Here is an 18,113-nt window from a genome sequence, read left to right as displayed (position 1 = left end):
AAATTATAAGAAAAACAAAGAAATATCAAAATACACAGAAGTTATGGAACTAGGTCCTATCTCTAATACCTGTCATGGTTTACATCCCTAGAAACAGTTTACTGCAGCGACATTGGGGAGATGCTTCTTTGCACATTCTGAACACGTTCTCACTAGCCTTGAGTTAAATATTAAATAAACTGACAAATAAAAAAAATCACAAATAATGCAATATTTCAGCTCAAAGCTCTTCTAATGGTCATTAATTGACGATATGTCTTACTTCTGTAGTGTCCTTTACATCTCTGCGTAGTGTATGTTGTGGTACATGGAATTTGTTACACAATGTTAAGCATTCAACGTGACAGTTAAGAGATGTTATGTCGTATCCAAAAGATGGTTCAGCTTTTGAGATTGTTTTATTATTTTTGGAAATGTAGAAAATGTTGAGTGCAATAATCTGGGATTGCTTCAGCTTCTTTTGGTTGTTCCTACCATGTCCATCAAGTTAGCTGTAGACATTGATAGCGTTGGGCTTGTCATGTCACTTCTTGGCTTAGACAGATATATCCTGTTGGACCTTATTCATGCACGGACTTCACCTCCAATTTTCTCCATCTCAAAGTTGATGTTTGATGATAGATCCTGGTAAATCCTACATAAAGATGCCCAAATATTTGGTTAAAACACTAATAATTTCAGTTAGATGACTGGACATGTACAACTACAGGTTATGGGGTATTCCTGATCCAGTTAAGCTAGACAATAAGGTATCATTGGTGGAGAAACATCGGGAGAAAAACCTATTGAACTAAGTGTGTTAATTGTGGGAAGAAGGAAAGTTGCAAAAAGTAGTGATGACGCATGTTAAATTGCATGCATTAAACATGTAGAAATTATCTTTCGTGTCACTACTACTTCAGGAGGCTATTGTTCAGAATGGAGACATACTCAAGTTTCTCAAACACATGATGTAATCATGTACATCTCTGAATCCTTCCAAGAACTAGGAATGTGTTGTCTTGTTAAATTTGTCCATCAATGTTCATGTTCAATTAACTGGAAAATTCATTCTTTGAGCTCTTGATTTCCATGTCAAATGCTACTTTAATTTCAGACCATTAGACAAAACAATCTCTTCCCTAGAAATGCAACTGGCTGCAGCTAGAGCTGCCAAATTAAAGCAGGTAACCAGCAAGGATCTTAAATGGATGCAAAACTTGGAAATGAGCAAGCAAAGCAACGGATGTTGTTCTATTATGGGAATCTTTACTGCATTCAGCAACAGAAAGCGCCGGGATTCAATCAGAGAAACTTGATTGCCTCAAGGTTCAGTCCTATAATCATCTCTTCAATCAAGCATCTGTTACACTGAAACTTAATGTGGAGATATATTATCTATTCTCTGATTTTTCTTTTCTGTTTCTTGCCAGGAGAGGAGTTAAAGAAACTGGAGAAAGAAAAGGGTATTGTGATTCTGTGATTTCTAATTACATGTTTTGGCATTCCTTTTACAGGATATGTTGGCTGTACTTTTTGGAATTCTAGTGCAAACCCCAGGTGGTGTTCTTGATCGTGCTATTGATGCTGAAGATGAGCAACATAAGGATTTTCTGAGACTAGTTTGTTAACTGTCAACTACTGAGGACTGAAAGGGAAAGAGATAAAGGAAAGCCTTATTCGATTAGGCTGGATTGAATTAGTATAAATAGACAAATTACAGGATAAGATTGTTACAGAATTTAAAATTTAAATAATAGTTACAACAAGATAGGAGTCCTCCATTGAGTAATCCTCATCCTTCTCACGTAGAGAATTTCAAGGTGGTACGTCATTTGGATGTACTCCTAACATCCCCCCTCAAGCGAAATGGTCGTCTGCAGACTGTGAGCTTGGCAGTAGTTCACAAAAGCGAGTGGTAGGCAAGGGCTTAGTGAGTATATCTGCTACCTGCTTGGAACTCGGGATGAAACGAACCACAAGGGAGTTGTTGGCCACACATTCGCGAAGGAAATGTACATCGAGTTCAATATGCTTGGCCTTGGAGTGCAGCACTGGGTTGAGTGATAAGTATGTGGCGCTAAGGTTGTCACACCACAAAGAAGGAGGGAGGGGAGAAGAGAAACCAAGTTCCTGAAGTAACATCTGTATCCAAGCTAAATCAGAGGCCACAGATGCCAAGCTATGGTATTCAGATTCTGTACTGGAGCGAGACACTGTGGATTGCTTTAGGGAACTCCATTATATGAGGTTGAGACCAAGAAATATGCAGAAGTCGTCTTGTGAGCAGCGATCTACTGGGCAGCTGGCCCAATATACATCGGAGAAGGCTTCCAACTGTAGTGATTTAGAAGGGATGAAGAGGATGGCATGATCTATCGTACCTTTAAGGTAACAAAGAATACGTTTCACATTGTAATGCCCCTACTGGGTAATGAAGGCTTCCAACTGTGGGTGCCTTCATGAATTGACATACTCTGTGAACTACAAAGGAAATCTCTGGGTGTGTAAGGGTGACATATTGTAATGCCTCTACGATGCTACAATAAAAGGTCGGATCAGGGAGAGGATCCCCTGAGGAAGCATTTAATCGGGTAGAGGCTACCATCAGAGAAGTAATTGGCTTTGCTTCATGCATCTGGGACCGCACCAATAGATCTTGGACATACTTGTGCTGAGTAAGGTGCATTTCTGCTGTAGTGCGATGTAGTTCAAATAAACTTGCTGTAAGCATCAACAAAAAGTAAATAATAACGGTAGCCATTACTAGACGGACACGAAGCAGGTCCCCAAATATCAAAATAAACAAGTTCTAAAAGTCCATGAACAGTAGTAGAACTGGGTAAAAAGGGTAAGCTATGGCTCTTTCCCATGGGCAGGAGCTACAAAAGCGAGAAACAGTGCCGGAGACAGGAAGCTGGAAATGTGAAAGAATGTAAGAGGTGATCTTATGACTCGGGTGGCCAAGCCGCTGATGCCAAATGAACTTTGAGGTATGCTCACCAAGGAGAGCTATTCTACCTACGTTATTTGAAGTCGAGACACGTTGCAATTGATAAAGCCCATCTTTAATCGGTCCCTGAAATAGTGTTCTCCCCGTCACATTGTCCTTCACAGAGAAACCAGAGGCAGTGAAAATAAATGGCATTGTTATCTCTGCAAAATTGGCTAACTGAAAGAAGATTCTTTGTGATATGTGGTACATGTAAGATATTCTTCAAAATAAAGGAACGTAATAATGAAGAACCAACATGAGATATATTCAGACCTGCACCATTACCCACAGTAATTTGATCCGCACCATGATAGTCACTGTGTATAGTGAGATTATTTAAATCAAAAATGAGATGGTTGGTAGCCCCTGAATCCGGGTACCAGCTGCTGTCCGATTGAGAGTGAGAAGAGCATGCAGTAAAAGCCTTGCCTTTGACACCCATAAGTTCCAAGTATCGCCGGCAGGTGGCTGCGGAATGTCCACGGTAGCCACAAAGTTGACAAACAACAGCAATATCATCACCATTGGGTCGTTTGTTGTTGTTGTATTGAGGCGCTTCACGCTTATTGTTATGAAAGTGATTATTTGGACCATTATTGGCTTGCTAGCCGAAGCACCATCAAGAGATGTATGGCATCAAGTCAACCTCTTCTCATAGGTGAGAAGAAGACTTTGCACATCTGGCAAAGACAATTCGTCCAAACGAGTTGTTACAAATATCACAACAGTATCATACTCAGAAGGCAGCCCACCAAGTAAGTAGTGAATAATGTCAGAGTCTAGAATATGGTAATTCGATGCAGCAAGGGCATCTGCTAAGCTCTTCACTTTTTGATGTAATCAGCAATGGAAAGCTCACCTTTCTTAAGATATGCAAGTTCCAACTTTAAATCATGTATTCTAAACTTACTTACAGTGGAGAATAAGCGCTTCAAAGGAGTCCAAGTGTCATGAGACGCCGTGCATCCTACCACCTGTGCCAAAACTGGCTCGGTCAAGGTAGATAACAACCAACTAAGGATGAGTTGGTCTTATTCCTGCCATGCGGAATAATCTAGATTAATGGTGCCATCATCAAAGGTCTCTGGTGGACACGGAAAAGATCCGTCAACGTATCCAAGGGAGAACATGGACTGACCATAAAAGATGGTTGTTGCAGTCAAGACGAACAGATATAATATTGGTGAAGTTTGGAATCAAGATAACAGAGATTTGAGAGGAGAGAGATGAGGACTCTCCCTATGTTTGAGTAGATCTGTTGAGATTAGACGCCATGGAGAGAGAACTGAAAAAAAAAAAAAAAAAAAAAGAATGAGAAGAGAAAGGAGAGGTACTGACGCTGGTCAGATGGATAGCTCTGATACCATGAAAGGGAAAGAGAAAAAGGAAAGCCTTATTCGATTAGGCTAGATTGAATTAGTATAAATAGACAAATTACAGGATAAGATTGTTACAGAATTTAAAACTTAAATAATAGTTACAACAAGATAGGAGTCCTGCATTTGAGTAATCCTCATCCTTCTCACGTAGAGAATTTCAAAGTGGTACGTCATTTGGATGTACTCCTAACAAGGACCATTAAGTTGGCAAATTTACTCCCATCTATCTTTGCATCAATTCAAATCATTTTCCTTGCAGAACCATTAAGTGGTACCATGAATTGTCTTCAAAAACTCAGTCATGCTTTTCCACAGCTGTTACTAAGTGGGATGCTGACTTTTATATCAAAGCTATTGATGATGCGCACGTTAATCCTGGTTTTTGTGGAAGTGCTTCCTTGCTTGATTAATCTGCACTTCTAACAAAAGCAGGATTGCTTGAATTAATTGGTACAATTATGGATGATTTGAATTTACCCTTCATACACAACAGGTATGATTGGTTCCACTTTGGCACATCATAGGTCATAATCCCGTGTTTACATTGGTTGTATGAAGTCTGGTCCTGTCCTGGCACAGAAGTAACATTGACATCCTGACCAAGTCATTCCAATTTAGATATGCTTCATTTTACATGTATGATGTGATTATGTTTAAGCTATGCAGAGGGGTCAGGTACTGGAAATTTGGTGAGGAGGGAAATAAATATCTTAGATGCAACAGGGGCAATTCTATGCAATTTCCAAACATTTGGCTACATATATTTCACAGTTAATCGGTCAGCCCATAGTCTGTACTTCATTTATTCATTTTACATGGTTCTGATATTGTTCTAAGTGCATTCTTTTTTCCTTTTGTAGGCATATCCTTCACATATATGCAAATGAAGATGCATCACCTGGTTCTTGTGGTTCATTGGTCTAAAACTCTAAATGTTGAGCATATTGATAATCGGAGCCTCTGCTGTGGCTGTGGGACTCCCCCTGCTTACTATTTGAACTGCATATGCATATCCACTCTCTGTAATCACATCACAAGGTTTTAGATACAAAAACAAGTCATGCAGTCCAATCTGGTACTTCCAATCCATTATGGTTAAAAATACGAGCTCGTCATTTTATTTTTTAATCACGTAGATCGTAATTAATTCTATGTATTTAGGAAATTTGAGACAATAACGATGGGATTCAGATACTTTAAATTCCCTTTAAGCTTGTTACTAGAGTCATGGCTCTGTTCTCTACTGTATTCATGATGTTCTAATTAGTGTGTACAAATTGCTCGTGTTACAGTAGGGTTTGTATTTTTGGAGGAATGCGGTTTTCAGACTAATAAAAATGTGCAAAAGATTTATTTTCCATTGTTTCCTCGAGTATAATGGAGTGTTATTTATCAAAATCCATGTATGAGTTTTGATTGGACAAAACTCTTTCCATACGACAATACCATGTCTTTCCCGAGTCCAGCTTCGGTCCGGGCAGCTTCACCGGGGCACCGTTTGCGCAGCATAATAACGCACCACGTGTTCTTAAAACGTGCGCGCGTTTGATATGTGCTAGGTGAATTAAACGCACTTCTCTCTCACCACTCTCTCGCCCATAGCTATTTATTATATTTCCGTCGAGATCCATCCAACCCTGAAGCCCAACTCAGAGAGAGAGAGAGGAGAGAGTGCGTATGTCTATATGCGCTTCTGCTGTCTGAAAAAAGAAAAGGAAACACAACGAAAATCCAAGAGAAATAAAAGGGAAGAAAGAAGACGAAAACAAAAAAGAAAACCCTAGTTTTGAAAAATAAAGGGAGAAAAAGATGACAAATTTGCAGAGTGGTTCAAGGAAGCGATGAGAAACCATGGCGAATAACTGGGTTACAGAGACGGAAACATGGGGTACTTGGGAGGAGCTATTGCTAGCATGCGCCGTTAACCGGCACGGGACCAATAAATGGGACTCCGTCGCCATGGAAATGCAAAACCGAAGCTCTACCCTTCATCTACTAACCGCTCAAAACTGTAAACAGAAATATCATGACCTTAAACGTCGATTCACGTCGAAAGACGACAAAACCAGCGAAAGAGAAGACGAATCCGAAAACGAACGATAAGAAAGATGTCATTCCGTGTAAATTTCCTCTCATCATCTTTTGGTGCCATTTTTGTATACGTTAGATTTTCAAAGATCTGAATTAAAAATATCGGTTATTTCTTTATTTCATTTTGGTTGGGCGTCGAGGGAAGGGATCTTTGGTTTTAATCATGATCTGAGAGTTCTCTTTGCCGTTTCATTTTACTGGTCTTTGCAATTGAAACTGAAAAGATTGAAAGAAGAGCGCGAGCGGAGCTTGAGAGAGAAAGAATAGTATAGAGAAACCAAATCTAGAAAAGGACTCGGAGAAATTCAGAGCTAAAGAGGGACAAAAGGAGAGAGATGATGAGCCGGAACACGTCGACAGCGAAACTGTTACCGGCGAAAAATCCCACCATGAAAACCAATCGTTCAATGAATCCAATTCAACGGATCCAAAGGGTGGCACTCGCGATAAATGCGTTGAAGAGTCGGAGAAGAAACGGGAACCGGTGGAAACTGATGGAGGGTGATTTGACCCGACCTCCTAGGAAGGCGACACGTGAACGTGACTCAACGAAAGCAACAGCTCAGCGATAGCCTGGATACGACTAAGTAACGAGCTCGTTAAGGTTCTCGCAGGACAGCTCGCTACATTATAGCTCGCTATGGAATGAGCTCACTACAGTGCGAGCTCAAGGACCCCGGTATGTTGAAAGGGAATACTCTAAGGCAAGTCTATCCCAGCTCGCAAGCTGAGAAAATCAGCTCGCTCCAATACTTAGGCAAGAAGACTACCCCAAAGGCAACCTCAAGTGGAATCACCTCGGGACACATCCAGGAGCTCGCTGCAAGGCAGCTCGCTACAGGGCAGCTTGCTATGGGATAGCTCGCTACAAAGCAACTCGCTGTCAAGCGACGTGGCGTTATGAGGAAGCTTCTTATCTAACGAGACCGTACCCGTCAGACTACATCACGTCTCTTGACTGACGGCGCAGTCCCTGCCAACCCAGCAGACTGCACCCACGTCTCTCGACAGGTGGTGGCGTGTCTATCATTTCCGGGTCGTGTCTCTCATCCGATTGGGCAGTACTCTACGACAATTACCTGCGCAGCCCTGGCAGATAACGACTACGACAGAGGGCCAGTGGCGGTTACGCCCGATTTGACAAGGACATCTGCATTTAAAGGCCCCAGGGTCGAAGGGGCGAAGGTAATCCTGAATTTTACTGATCTAGCGCTATCTACACTCTTAGCTCCCTTTCCATCCTTAACAGTCCTCTCGAGTATTCTAACTTAAGCATCGGAGTATTCCCACCGGGCGAGCTCCCCGAGAATCCTTCACCCTCCTCTTCTCAGGTACCGTCTGTCGCCAGGTAGGAGCCAAGCATCCGCCAGTTAGGAGTTACCGGATTGCACTGCATCATTTGGCGCCGTCTGTGAGAAAGCTTCAAAAAGCCTTCCTCTAATCTCTGCAACTCTCTCTAAGAACTCAGCATTCATGGCTTCCTCTAGTAATGCCGGACGTGGTGCCGACCAGAATGCTTTAGGGGAGCAACCCCAGCTCCCCACTGCCTGCATTGGACATTTTACCGTCCCCCTCTCTGTGGACGGAGTTCCCAACTTGAACGTGCCTCACACAGTGGCACCTGTGAACGCTCCACTCCCTTCCATGGTTGGAGCAACCTTTACCGAACCTTCCGTTGTTCCCCCAGTGAGCAACCAAAACCAGCTTGAAGACCTGGTGCAGTGCATGCGAGCCATGCAAGCTCAAATGCAATAGTTCCAGCAGTTTCAACTTTACCAGCAGCAAGTGTTGCATCAAGTTTCTCAGTATCAGTACCAACAACACTTCCCTTCACTGCCTCAGGCCCAGCAGCCGCTTCCCCCTCGGCATCCGGCCACGAAGCAAGCCAAGCCCTCCCGTCGGAGTGAACGTCCTCGCCGGGGAGAGGCCTCTCAAGCCCATAATCCTTCCAAAAAGTCAAGCCTCGTCCCACGGCAGGAAGGAGAGACCAATCACCCCTGCCTCACAGCCCGTAGACAGGTCGGGGGCCTCACAGCCGGTTAGGCCCGCATCGCCTCAGCACTCTCAGTTCGAGCTCCCGCTCGAAGAAAACTAGTTTGAGGCCCTAGCCGTAGATTGCAGGCAGGGCCCTTCGGTTCACAGCTATCATCAGCAGTCCGAGCCCTTCGAGCTCGGTAATACTGAATCCAACAGCACCAATGCCGAGCTGACGAAGCCACAGCGGAGGCGCCAATGAGCTCGCCGAACTGCTACCCGCGTCCTGCCCGAGCTCAAGGGTAAGGAAGAGGTAAGCTCAGATGAAATCAAAGCTACTCCTCTCCTTTCAGTTCCTTCCCCTCTGTCGTCAGAACTTCTTGCAGTCCCTATGCCAAAGGACTTCAAGCTTCTCCCCTGGACAAGTATGATGGATCCTTCGATCCGAACGACCATGTTGATGCCTTCCAGTCCCAGATGCACCTGGCAAGGGCCAGTGAATCCTGTATGTGTGTGGTGTTCTCCACCACCTTCAAAGGGGTGGCCCGCAAATGGTACCGAAACCTTGCGCCCGGATCGATAAGAAGTTGGATGCAGTTTGTGCAAGTCTTCACCTCCCATTTTGTCACTAGTAAGAGGTGCCCAAGAACTCAAGAAAGCCTCCTTGGCATAGTCCAGAAGAAAGGGGAGTCCATTCGGAGCTATATCAAGCGGTTCAATGATGTTTGTTTGCAAATACCCGATCTGGACCCCGTAGTTCGTCTCACCATGGCCAAGCGAGACATTACCCATAAGGAATTCAAGTGGCATGTTGTTGTTAATCAACCCAAAACTATAACCGAGTTCCTCAAGCTCGCAGATCAGTTTATAGGGACAGAGGAGGAAATCAACCAGAAGAACGCAAGTGCGCCCGAGAAGAGAAAAAGGGAAGGCAAGTCCTTGATTCAAGGGGACGGTAAGAAGAAAAAAGACCCAGCTCGGGGGGCAAGGCCGAGTCAGCCTTTCCGAGCTCCAGCAGCCGAAAGAACGGACTACACGCCCCTGAACGCGAAGCGGGCCGAGATCCTTATGGCAATCAAGGACGCCCCATATGTGAAGTGGTCACCTCGACTGAAGGTCGATCCTAGTGTAAGAAATAAAAATTTGTATTGTAGTTTCCATAAAGACCGCGGTCATAGCACCAAAAATTGTAAAAACCTCCGCGACGAGATAGAGGAGCTCATCCGTCGCGGATACTTAAAAAATTTTGTACAAAATGATAATAATAAAAAAGCAGGTCGATAGGGGGAGCAGAGTAAAGATGCACCTGAATCCAGTAGGCAGGTAGAACAACCGCAGAGGCAGCCCCCGGAAGAGAGACCAGTTCGGGGGACTATCCACGTGATCGTCGGAGGTTCGATTGTCGCGGGTTGCACTTCGGCTGCAGCTCGGGCATCAGCTCTCGAGGCCGCTAGGGAAGAGCAGAATCCCCTAAAGTGGCCAAGGACGGAAGACCCGATCTTCTTCACAGAGGATGACGCGTGCGAGGTCCACTACCCCCATGATGACGCGCTCGTCATAAAGATAAAGATTAATGACTTTGAAGTCAGGCGTGTCCTCGTCGACTCTGGCAGCTCGGCAGATATCCTCTTCAAAACAGCATTCAACTAGCTCCAGCTCCAAGAAAGCAACCTGAAGCCCACGAATACTCCCCTGGTAGGCTTCAGTGGAGAGGAAGTTAGGCCCCTGGAAAGGATTACAGTACCTGTGGAAATCGGCACCTGGCCTAGCATTGTGAGGCTCAACCACGACTTCTTAGTGGTCGCAACCCCCTCCCCGTACAATGCCATAGTAGGTCGGCCGATCACCCATGCCCTACATGCAGTGGCCTCCACTTACTACTTGGCAATGAAGTTCCCTACGGACTTCGGAATTGGGATAGCGCGAGGTGACCAGCTTAAGTCTCGCAAGTGCTATGTCACCGCCCTCAAAGGGAAAGCCAAAGTGGCCGACGACCTCGAGCTAGAGCGACCTATGGAGCAATGCAAGGAGCGAGTTGCACCCATGGAAGAGACTGTCTCCATCCCGGCATCGACGGAGGACCCAGCTAGAACACTTCAGATCGGCGCTTCTATTGAGGAACCCCTGCAATCTCAACTGGTATGCTTCCTACTTGAAAATTTAGATGTTTTTGCATGGTCCGCGACAGAGATGCCCGACATATACCCTAACATCATAACTCACAAGCTTAATACCGATCCTGTAGTTAGGCTCGTTAGACAGAAGAAACGCTACTTAGCCCCAGAGCGATGGAGAGTAGTCAATGAGGAGGTCGGGAAGCTCCTCGCAGCCAACTTTATCAGGGAAGTCCATTACCCAAGCTGGGTGGCCAACCTCGTTCTGGTAAAAAAGGCTAACGGTAAATGGCGCATGTGTGTCGACTACACCGACCTGAACCGATCTTGCCCAAAGGGCTGCTTCCCACTCCCCAGGATCGACCGTCTGGTGGACGTGACCTCAGGGCATGAATTGCTGAGCTTCCTAGACGCCTATTGGGGCTACAACCAGATCAGGATGGACCCAGCTAATGAAGAAAATACTGCCTTCATAACCGAGCTCAGCCTGTACTGTTACAAGGTCATGCCCTTTGGGTTAAAAAATGTTGGGGCAACCTTTCAGAGACTTGTAAATAAATTGTTTGAGCCATTGATTGGCAAAAAAATAGAATTCTATGTAGACGACATGGTCGCAAAAACCAATTTTCGCATGATTTAATACAAGACTTGCATTCACTTTTTGAAATTTTGCGTAAATTTAACATGAAATTGAACCCCAATGAGTGTGTCTTCGGTGTCACCTCGGGTAATATCCTGGGGTACATCGTTAACCGGCGCAGCATTGAGGCCAACCCGGATAAATTAAAGGCCATCCTAGACATGAGACCACCCCAGAAACTGAAGGAGGTTCAGAGGCTGAATGGCCGAATAGCTGCTATGAGCCGCTTCTTGTCCAAGTCCGCAGACCGCTGCCTGCCTTTCTTTAAGGCAATTAAGAGCAAAGGTTTTGAATGGACCAAAGAGTGCCAGCTCGCGTTCGACGAGTTCAAAAGGTACCTCGCTAGTATATCAGTCTTAACCCGACCCGAGGAGGGTGATGTCTGAGAGTTGTACCTCTCGGCAAGTGACGAGGTGGTCAGCTCGATACTGATAAAAGAGGTAGATCGGGTCCAACGACCTATCTACTATGTTAGTGAAGTGTTGCAGGGAGCAGAGACGAGATATCTAGGGATAGAAAAGTTGGCCTATGAACTAGTTATTGCAGCCTGGAAGCTTCGTCCGTACTTCGAAGCTCACACTGTCATCGTCCCCACCAAGCCTTGTTAGACTTCGTCGCGGAATGCACTTTCAGCTCCGAAGTCCCCAGGCCGGTCGAGCACGAGGCCCCCAGCTCGGGCGAGCCCGAAGTTCTCAGGCCGGTTGAGCTCGAGCACCGTGAAGTAGCAACCAGTGCGGCATCTCTCCTAGTTAGGCCTAGCGTGAACTGGGATGAGGAGCCCTGGATCCTTCACATAGATGGCTCTTCAAACCAGCAGGGCAGCGGAGCCAGAATCGTTCTGTACGGCCCAAGCGGCACAAAACTGGAGTACGCACTTCGCTTTGAGTTTGCGACATCCAACAATGAAGCAGAGTACGAGGCATTGATAGTCGGGCTGGCTCTAGCCAAGGAAGTGAAAGCCAAGCATATCGTCATCTACAGTGATTCCCAACTCGTGGTCAATCAAGTCACAGGTGAATATGAAGCTTGCGAACCAACCATGATCGCCTACTTAGCCAAAGTAAGAGAGGCCCTACTCAACTTCCAGTCACGCTTCATCAAGCAAATCCCGAGATCGGAGAACGCTGAGATCAATGCTCTATCCCGGTTAGCCAACACTAGTGATGATACCATGAGAACCGTGTACATAGAGAACCTACCTCGACCTAGCATTCTTGAGGGGCAGAGGAAGTCGCTCCTGTCGTTCAATCAGAGCCGAGCTTGATTGATCCGCTCGCGAGCTTCCTACTACACAGGACCCTCCCTGTAGACCGCAATGCCGCCAGAAGGGTAGAGTGTCAGGCGGTCAAATACGTCATGATAAACGAACGGCTGTACCGAAGATCCTACACGCTCCCCTACATGCGCTGCTTGCGACCTTCCAAAGTCAAGCTCGTGCTCTGCGACACTCGTGAGGGCCTGTGCGGCGGATACTTGGGGGGCAGGGCCCTCACCCAAAAAGCGCTACAATAGGGGTACTACTGGCAACAACGAAAGCAGATGAGATCGAGCTCGTCAGAAAGTGTGACAAGTGCTAGAAGCATGCCAATATCCACCATCAATCTGTCGCTAACCTGAAGTATCTCACAAACCCGTTGCCTTTTGCACAGTGGGGGATCGATATACTCAGACCGCCTCCACCAGCAACAAGCTAGAGGAGGTTCTTAGTGGTAGCAGTTGATTATTTCACTAAGTGGGCAGAAGTTGAACCTCTTGTAACAATTACAGCTCGGAACGTACAAAACTTCTTTTGGAAAAGTATAGTGTATCGTTTCGGGTTACCTCGGGTACTGATCTCTGACAATGGCAAGCAGTTCGAGGACATTAAATTTTAGAATTGGTGCCAAGACATGGAAATTCGACAGAACTTTACCTCAGTCGCACACCCTCAAGCAAACGGCCAAGCAGAAGTCATGAATAGAGCTATCCTCCACGGACTGAAGGCATGCCTGGACCGAGCTAAATAACTATGGGCAAACGAGCTACCCAGTGTTATATGGGCTTATCGGACCACAGTGAAGACCACTACAAGCGAAACTCCCTTCAACCTCACCTATGGCACTGAAACAGTCATCCCAGCCGAGATCGAGGTTCCCTCGCTATGACTAGAAGCGTATGATGACAAGGTAAATGAAGATGAAATACGCACCAACCTCAACCTACTTGACAAAGTACGAGACCTCGCATATATTAGGACCGTGGCCTACCAGCAGAGAGTAGCTCGGAACTATAACGCCAGGGTCAAGAAGCGGAACCTCCACATCGGCAACCTGGCCCTTCGTAAAGTTATGGTGCTTAAGCCCGGTGTTGGTAACTCGGGCCAAATTGGGAAGGACCCTACCGAGTAAAGCGGGTGCTTAGGGAAGGAACATACGAGCTCGAAACCCTAGAAGGGAAACAAGTACCTCGGGCATGGAATATTGTCAACTTAAGGAAATATTACCTATAAACTACTGAGTAGACCGCGAGTCACTCCCAGAGCCTAAGGGTCAAAATGCCGAGCTAACGACAACCTCGGCGCAATAAGACCCAGTCACCTCTATGGCATGGGCGAACTACTGAGTAGACCACGAGTCACTCCCAGAGCCTAAGGGCCAAAATGTCGAGCTAACGAAGACCTTGGTGCGATAAGACCCAGTCGCCTCTATGGCATGGGCAAACTATAAGTCACTCCCTCGGCCTAAGGGCTAAAACGTCGAGCTAACCAAGACCTTGGCACTGTGAAGACCTAACCGTTTCATCGGCAAAGGCTAAGTATTAATACCGAAGGCATAGGCAGCTCAAGCGGGAACCCTATTGAGCGTAGCCCGCCTCGGTATACTAGTTGAACCCGATAAGGGACAACCCACGTCAACTTAACCCAGGTGCATACAGTTCGGGCTTACTATGATAACCACCTCGGGGTATACCATAAGACTACCCCAAGTATGGAGGAACAGCTCGGGGTAACAATTATCGAAAGATCCTACTTCGTGTATGTAGCTCTAACAGCTCGAGTGATAAAATCGCTTCGGCAAAAAGTAAAGAGCACACAATACTTAGAAGAAAAAGACAAAACATTTCATTACTAACTCTTAAAAAGAAAACAAACCGGGCCCAACCGCCCAAGAGAGTTCATCAAAAAAAGAGATATTTGAAACCAGGTCCAAACACCCGAGAACAGCCACTTCAGAAAGTCATCCAGAAGAAAGAAAAACAAGAGCAACCATCCTCAAGGATCCGCCGCCTCCACGTCCTCATCATCCTCCAGAGAGTCAGGCTCCTCCTCCTCTGCCATGTCCACCGTCTCTAGATCCAGACCCTTCATCGTTATTCCCTCAAGGTTGAGCCCAGAGAACTCCTTCCGAACCAGCCAGCGGCAGAGCTTGAATCCAAAATGGTAGGAGCTCGAACCGTACTCCACCTGGACGTCGTGGTACTCCTGGGAGTCCTTGAAGTCCCACACTGCCTTAGCTCGCTCAGCCTCCACCATGGTGTCGAAGTTCCGAGTCCGATCCTGAAGCGTGGACTCCAAGTCCCGGACCTACTGGCGAAGAAGCTCCCTCTCCGCTACCACCCTCGATGACTCCTCCTAATAGCGAGCGCTCTCCTCAAATAGTCGAGCGATCTGTGCCTCCTGGTCTCGGACGAGCAGTTCCTAGGCCTCGCTCCCCTTTCGAGCCTGAAGGACTTCACCTCGGGCCCGGTCGAGCTCGCCTAGGAGCTTCTGCACGGTTGACCTCTGAGTGAGAGCGTCGTCGGAGTGAATGTTGGTCTGGAGGGCCATGGCGTGGATGGCGGAGTTCACCTGCCAACAAAAGGCCGAGGTCAAAAAAAGAAAAAAGAAGGAGAGGAAAGGAAAAGAAGAAAAAAGCAGCCACTTACCACCATGTAGTGAGCGGAGGCTAGCCTGGCGAGCTGCTTGGGGTCCATCCCTCCCTAGTTGGCGACCTCCTCGTCGGTGACGCTTTCCCACTCTCCGGTAGGGAACCGCGGGAAGGCAAAGGGGTAACTGCTCAGACGGAGGGAACTGCCCTTGCATCGGGACCTCGTGTTCTTTTGCGCCACCTTCCGTGGCTACTCCATCGAACGGGACCGGTGGGACCTCGGGCGGTGGTGGAATGAAGGCTGGATCAGTAGCCTCGAACTCAGCACTCCTGGAAGTGGAAGCTCGGTCAGGGCGCAACCTCTTCGCCATGCGCTTTTGGTTGCTTGATGACGGCACGCATCTACACCAAACATGTTGGCTGCCAAAAATCACAACGCATTAGTCCAACAAAAAAAAATTACAAGGCATTGCGCGACCTAAAAGGCAACCTACCGGGGCTTAGGCCGGCCTGTGCGAGCTTGTCCTCGGTCAAGTAGTTCGACCAATGGAAGCCAACCTCTGCCCAGGATTGCAGCGTTTCCCAAACTTTGGGATCCAAGTCAACACCTGAATCCTGAATCGTGCAGGAGCTTGAAGCCGGGACGGGGACAAAAATAATAGGAACGCCTTTCTGGAGGCGCTCCGGGGGAAGCATTCTTGATAGAAAGGATGGTGGAGAAGATGCCGATGTTAAGAGGAATACAGTATTCATAAAATAAAGAAATTGTCCCAACTACATTTCGGATTGAGTTGGAGTGATGCTGGTCTATGGTAATGTTAAAATGGTTTAAAACCTCCGCTATCAGAGGATGTAGAGGAAGACGAAGGCCAGCGATGAGTTGTTCCTGGAAGATCACGATCTCATCGTGACCATGTTCCCAAGGATAGTCACCGGATGGGAAACTATAGATGATGTTTCTGGGAAGGTTGAATTGAAGGACCAAGGTCCTAAGTCTCTCCATCGACAAATAGATTTCTGACGAGACGGCTTCCACCTCACGGGACAAGGAGCCAGATAGCTTTCCGAGCCTCCGGAGCCTGCCCCCAAGCTCCCCCTGAGCTCGAAGGGGCGTCATCTTGGTTACCGCCTCGGGGAAAGACGTTGTACGGACACCCAGACATGCTGACAAAATGATAAGACTCACTAGGGAAAAGTTGAACCAAAAAGACGGTGTGAACAGGAGAAGAGCTCAAGCAGCTAGGTGAAGGCGCGACCACAAATCTGAAAGCTAGGCAAATTGGCATAAAGGAAATGAGGAGAATCTAACGGTTCGCAGTCAAGCTGACCGCACGTCTTCTGAAACCGAAATGTGACTGATTGCACGTCTTCCATGATTAAGGTAATGCCGGTTGCACGTCTTCTGGAACTGAGAGCCATTTTGACGTGTTTTTTGGCATTCGAAAAGTCCATAAATCACCTAACATCCGCGTGTGTATTTAATTCGATCGGTCAATCAAGTTTGAATTTCAGGTCAAATCCACCTGTCACACTCCATGAACTCCTCGCGCTAGGGTAGAACCTTTAGCCCAAGGAGTGGGGAGCAATTGATGGAGGGTGATTTGACCCGACCTCCTAGGAAGGCGACACGTGGACGTGACTCAACGAAAGCAACAGCTCAGCATGACAGCCTGGATACGACTAAGTAACGAGCTCGTTAAGGTCCTCGCAGGACAGCTCGCTACATTATAGCTCGCCACGGAATGAGCTCGCTACATTATAGCTCGCCAAGGAATGAGCTCGCTACAACGCGAGCTCAAGGACCCCGATATGTGGAATGGGAATACTCTAAGTCAAGTCCATCCCAGCTCGCAAGCTGAGAGAATCAGCTCGCTCCAATACTTAGGCAAGAAGACTGCCCCAAAGGCAACCTCAGGAGAAATCACCTCGGGACACATCCAGGAGCTCGCTGCAAGGCAGCTCGCTACAAAGCAACTCGCTGTCAAATGACACGGCGTTCTCAGGAAGCTTCTTATCTGGCGAGACCGTACCCGTCAGACTGCATCACGTCTCCTGACTGACGATGCAGTCCCTGCCAGCCCAACAGACTGCACCCACGTCTCTCAACATGTGATGGCATATCTATCCTTTCCAGGTCGTGTCTCCCATCCGATTGGACAGTACTCTGCAAAAATTACCTACGCAACCATGGCAGATAACGGCTGCGATGGAGGGCCAGTGGCAATTACGCCCGATTTGACAAGGACATATGCATTTAAAGGCCCCAGGGTCGAAGGGGCGAAGGTAATCCTGAATTTTACTGATCTAGCGCTATCTGCACTCTTAGCTCTCTTTGCATCCTTTACAGCCCTCTCGAGTATTCTAACTTAAGAATCGGAGTATTCTTATCAGGCGAGCTCCCCAGGAATCCTTCACCCTCCTCTTCTCAGGTACCGTCCGTCGCTAACTAGGAGCCAAGCGTCCACCAATTAGAAGTGACCGAATTGCGCTACATCAGAAACCATTACCCGATTTCTAGTGATTTAGAGCCTGCCGGTGAGGGGTCTTACCGGTCGGCCGGCTTAGGCGATCAAGATTACCGTGGACTGGGTGTTCAGGCTGCTACACTTGTCGGTGGATCCACTTGAACAAAAGAAACCAGGAATGAAACCAGGAATGAGGAGTTAAATTCACCTCACACATATCAAACACGCACACGTTTTAAGAACACGTGGTGCGTTATTATGCTGCGCAAACGGTGCCCAGACTAAAGCTGCCTGGACCGAAGCCGGACTCGTCTTTTACACATCATAGATTTTCCCTTTCAAGAAATAATTCAAACCCCAGGAGTAAAGCTGGTGAATAAACTTAAAAAGGCGTTTTGTTTCAACATCAAGCGTGTGGCCAGTGTGTACATGAACGACTGGAACTTCACTTACATTTTCCTGTAACTATTAACAGATTGCGAATTGAAAGCCCAAGCAGGCAACCCTTCTGGCGCATCATTCGATTGGAGTTGCAGTGGCATTTGCAAATCGATGGAGAGGATGGAGGAGGTTCATGAACGTTGTGAGGAAGGTGATGAGGCCATCTGGAATTAGACTCTCTCTCTCTCTC

The 18,113-nt window shown here is 46.9% G+C and overlaps 1 pseudogene; it reads left to right on the top strand.

Moving 5' to 3' along the window:
- Positions 1-475: 475 nt before the first annotated feature.
- On the top strand, positions 476-18,097 carry LOC104604809 (beta-1,6-galactosyltransferase GALT31A-like; annotated as a pseudogene).
- The last annotated feature ends 16 nt before the right edge of the window (positions 18,098-18,113 follow it).

The sequence above is a fragment of the Nelumbo nucifera genome, chromosome 1 (genome assembly GCF_055504915.1).
Source record: "Nelumbo nucifera cultivar China Antique chromosome 1, China Antique-T2T, whole genome shotgun sequence".
NCBI lineage: Eukaryota > Viridiplantae > Streptophyta > Magnoliopsida > Proteales > Nelumbonaceae > Nelumbo > Nelumbo nucifera.
This window is presented reverse-complemented; position numbering and strand designations above follow the sequence as displayed.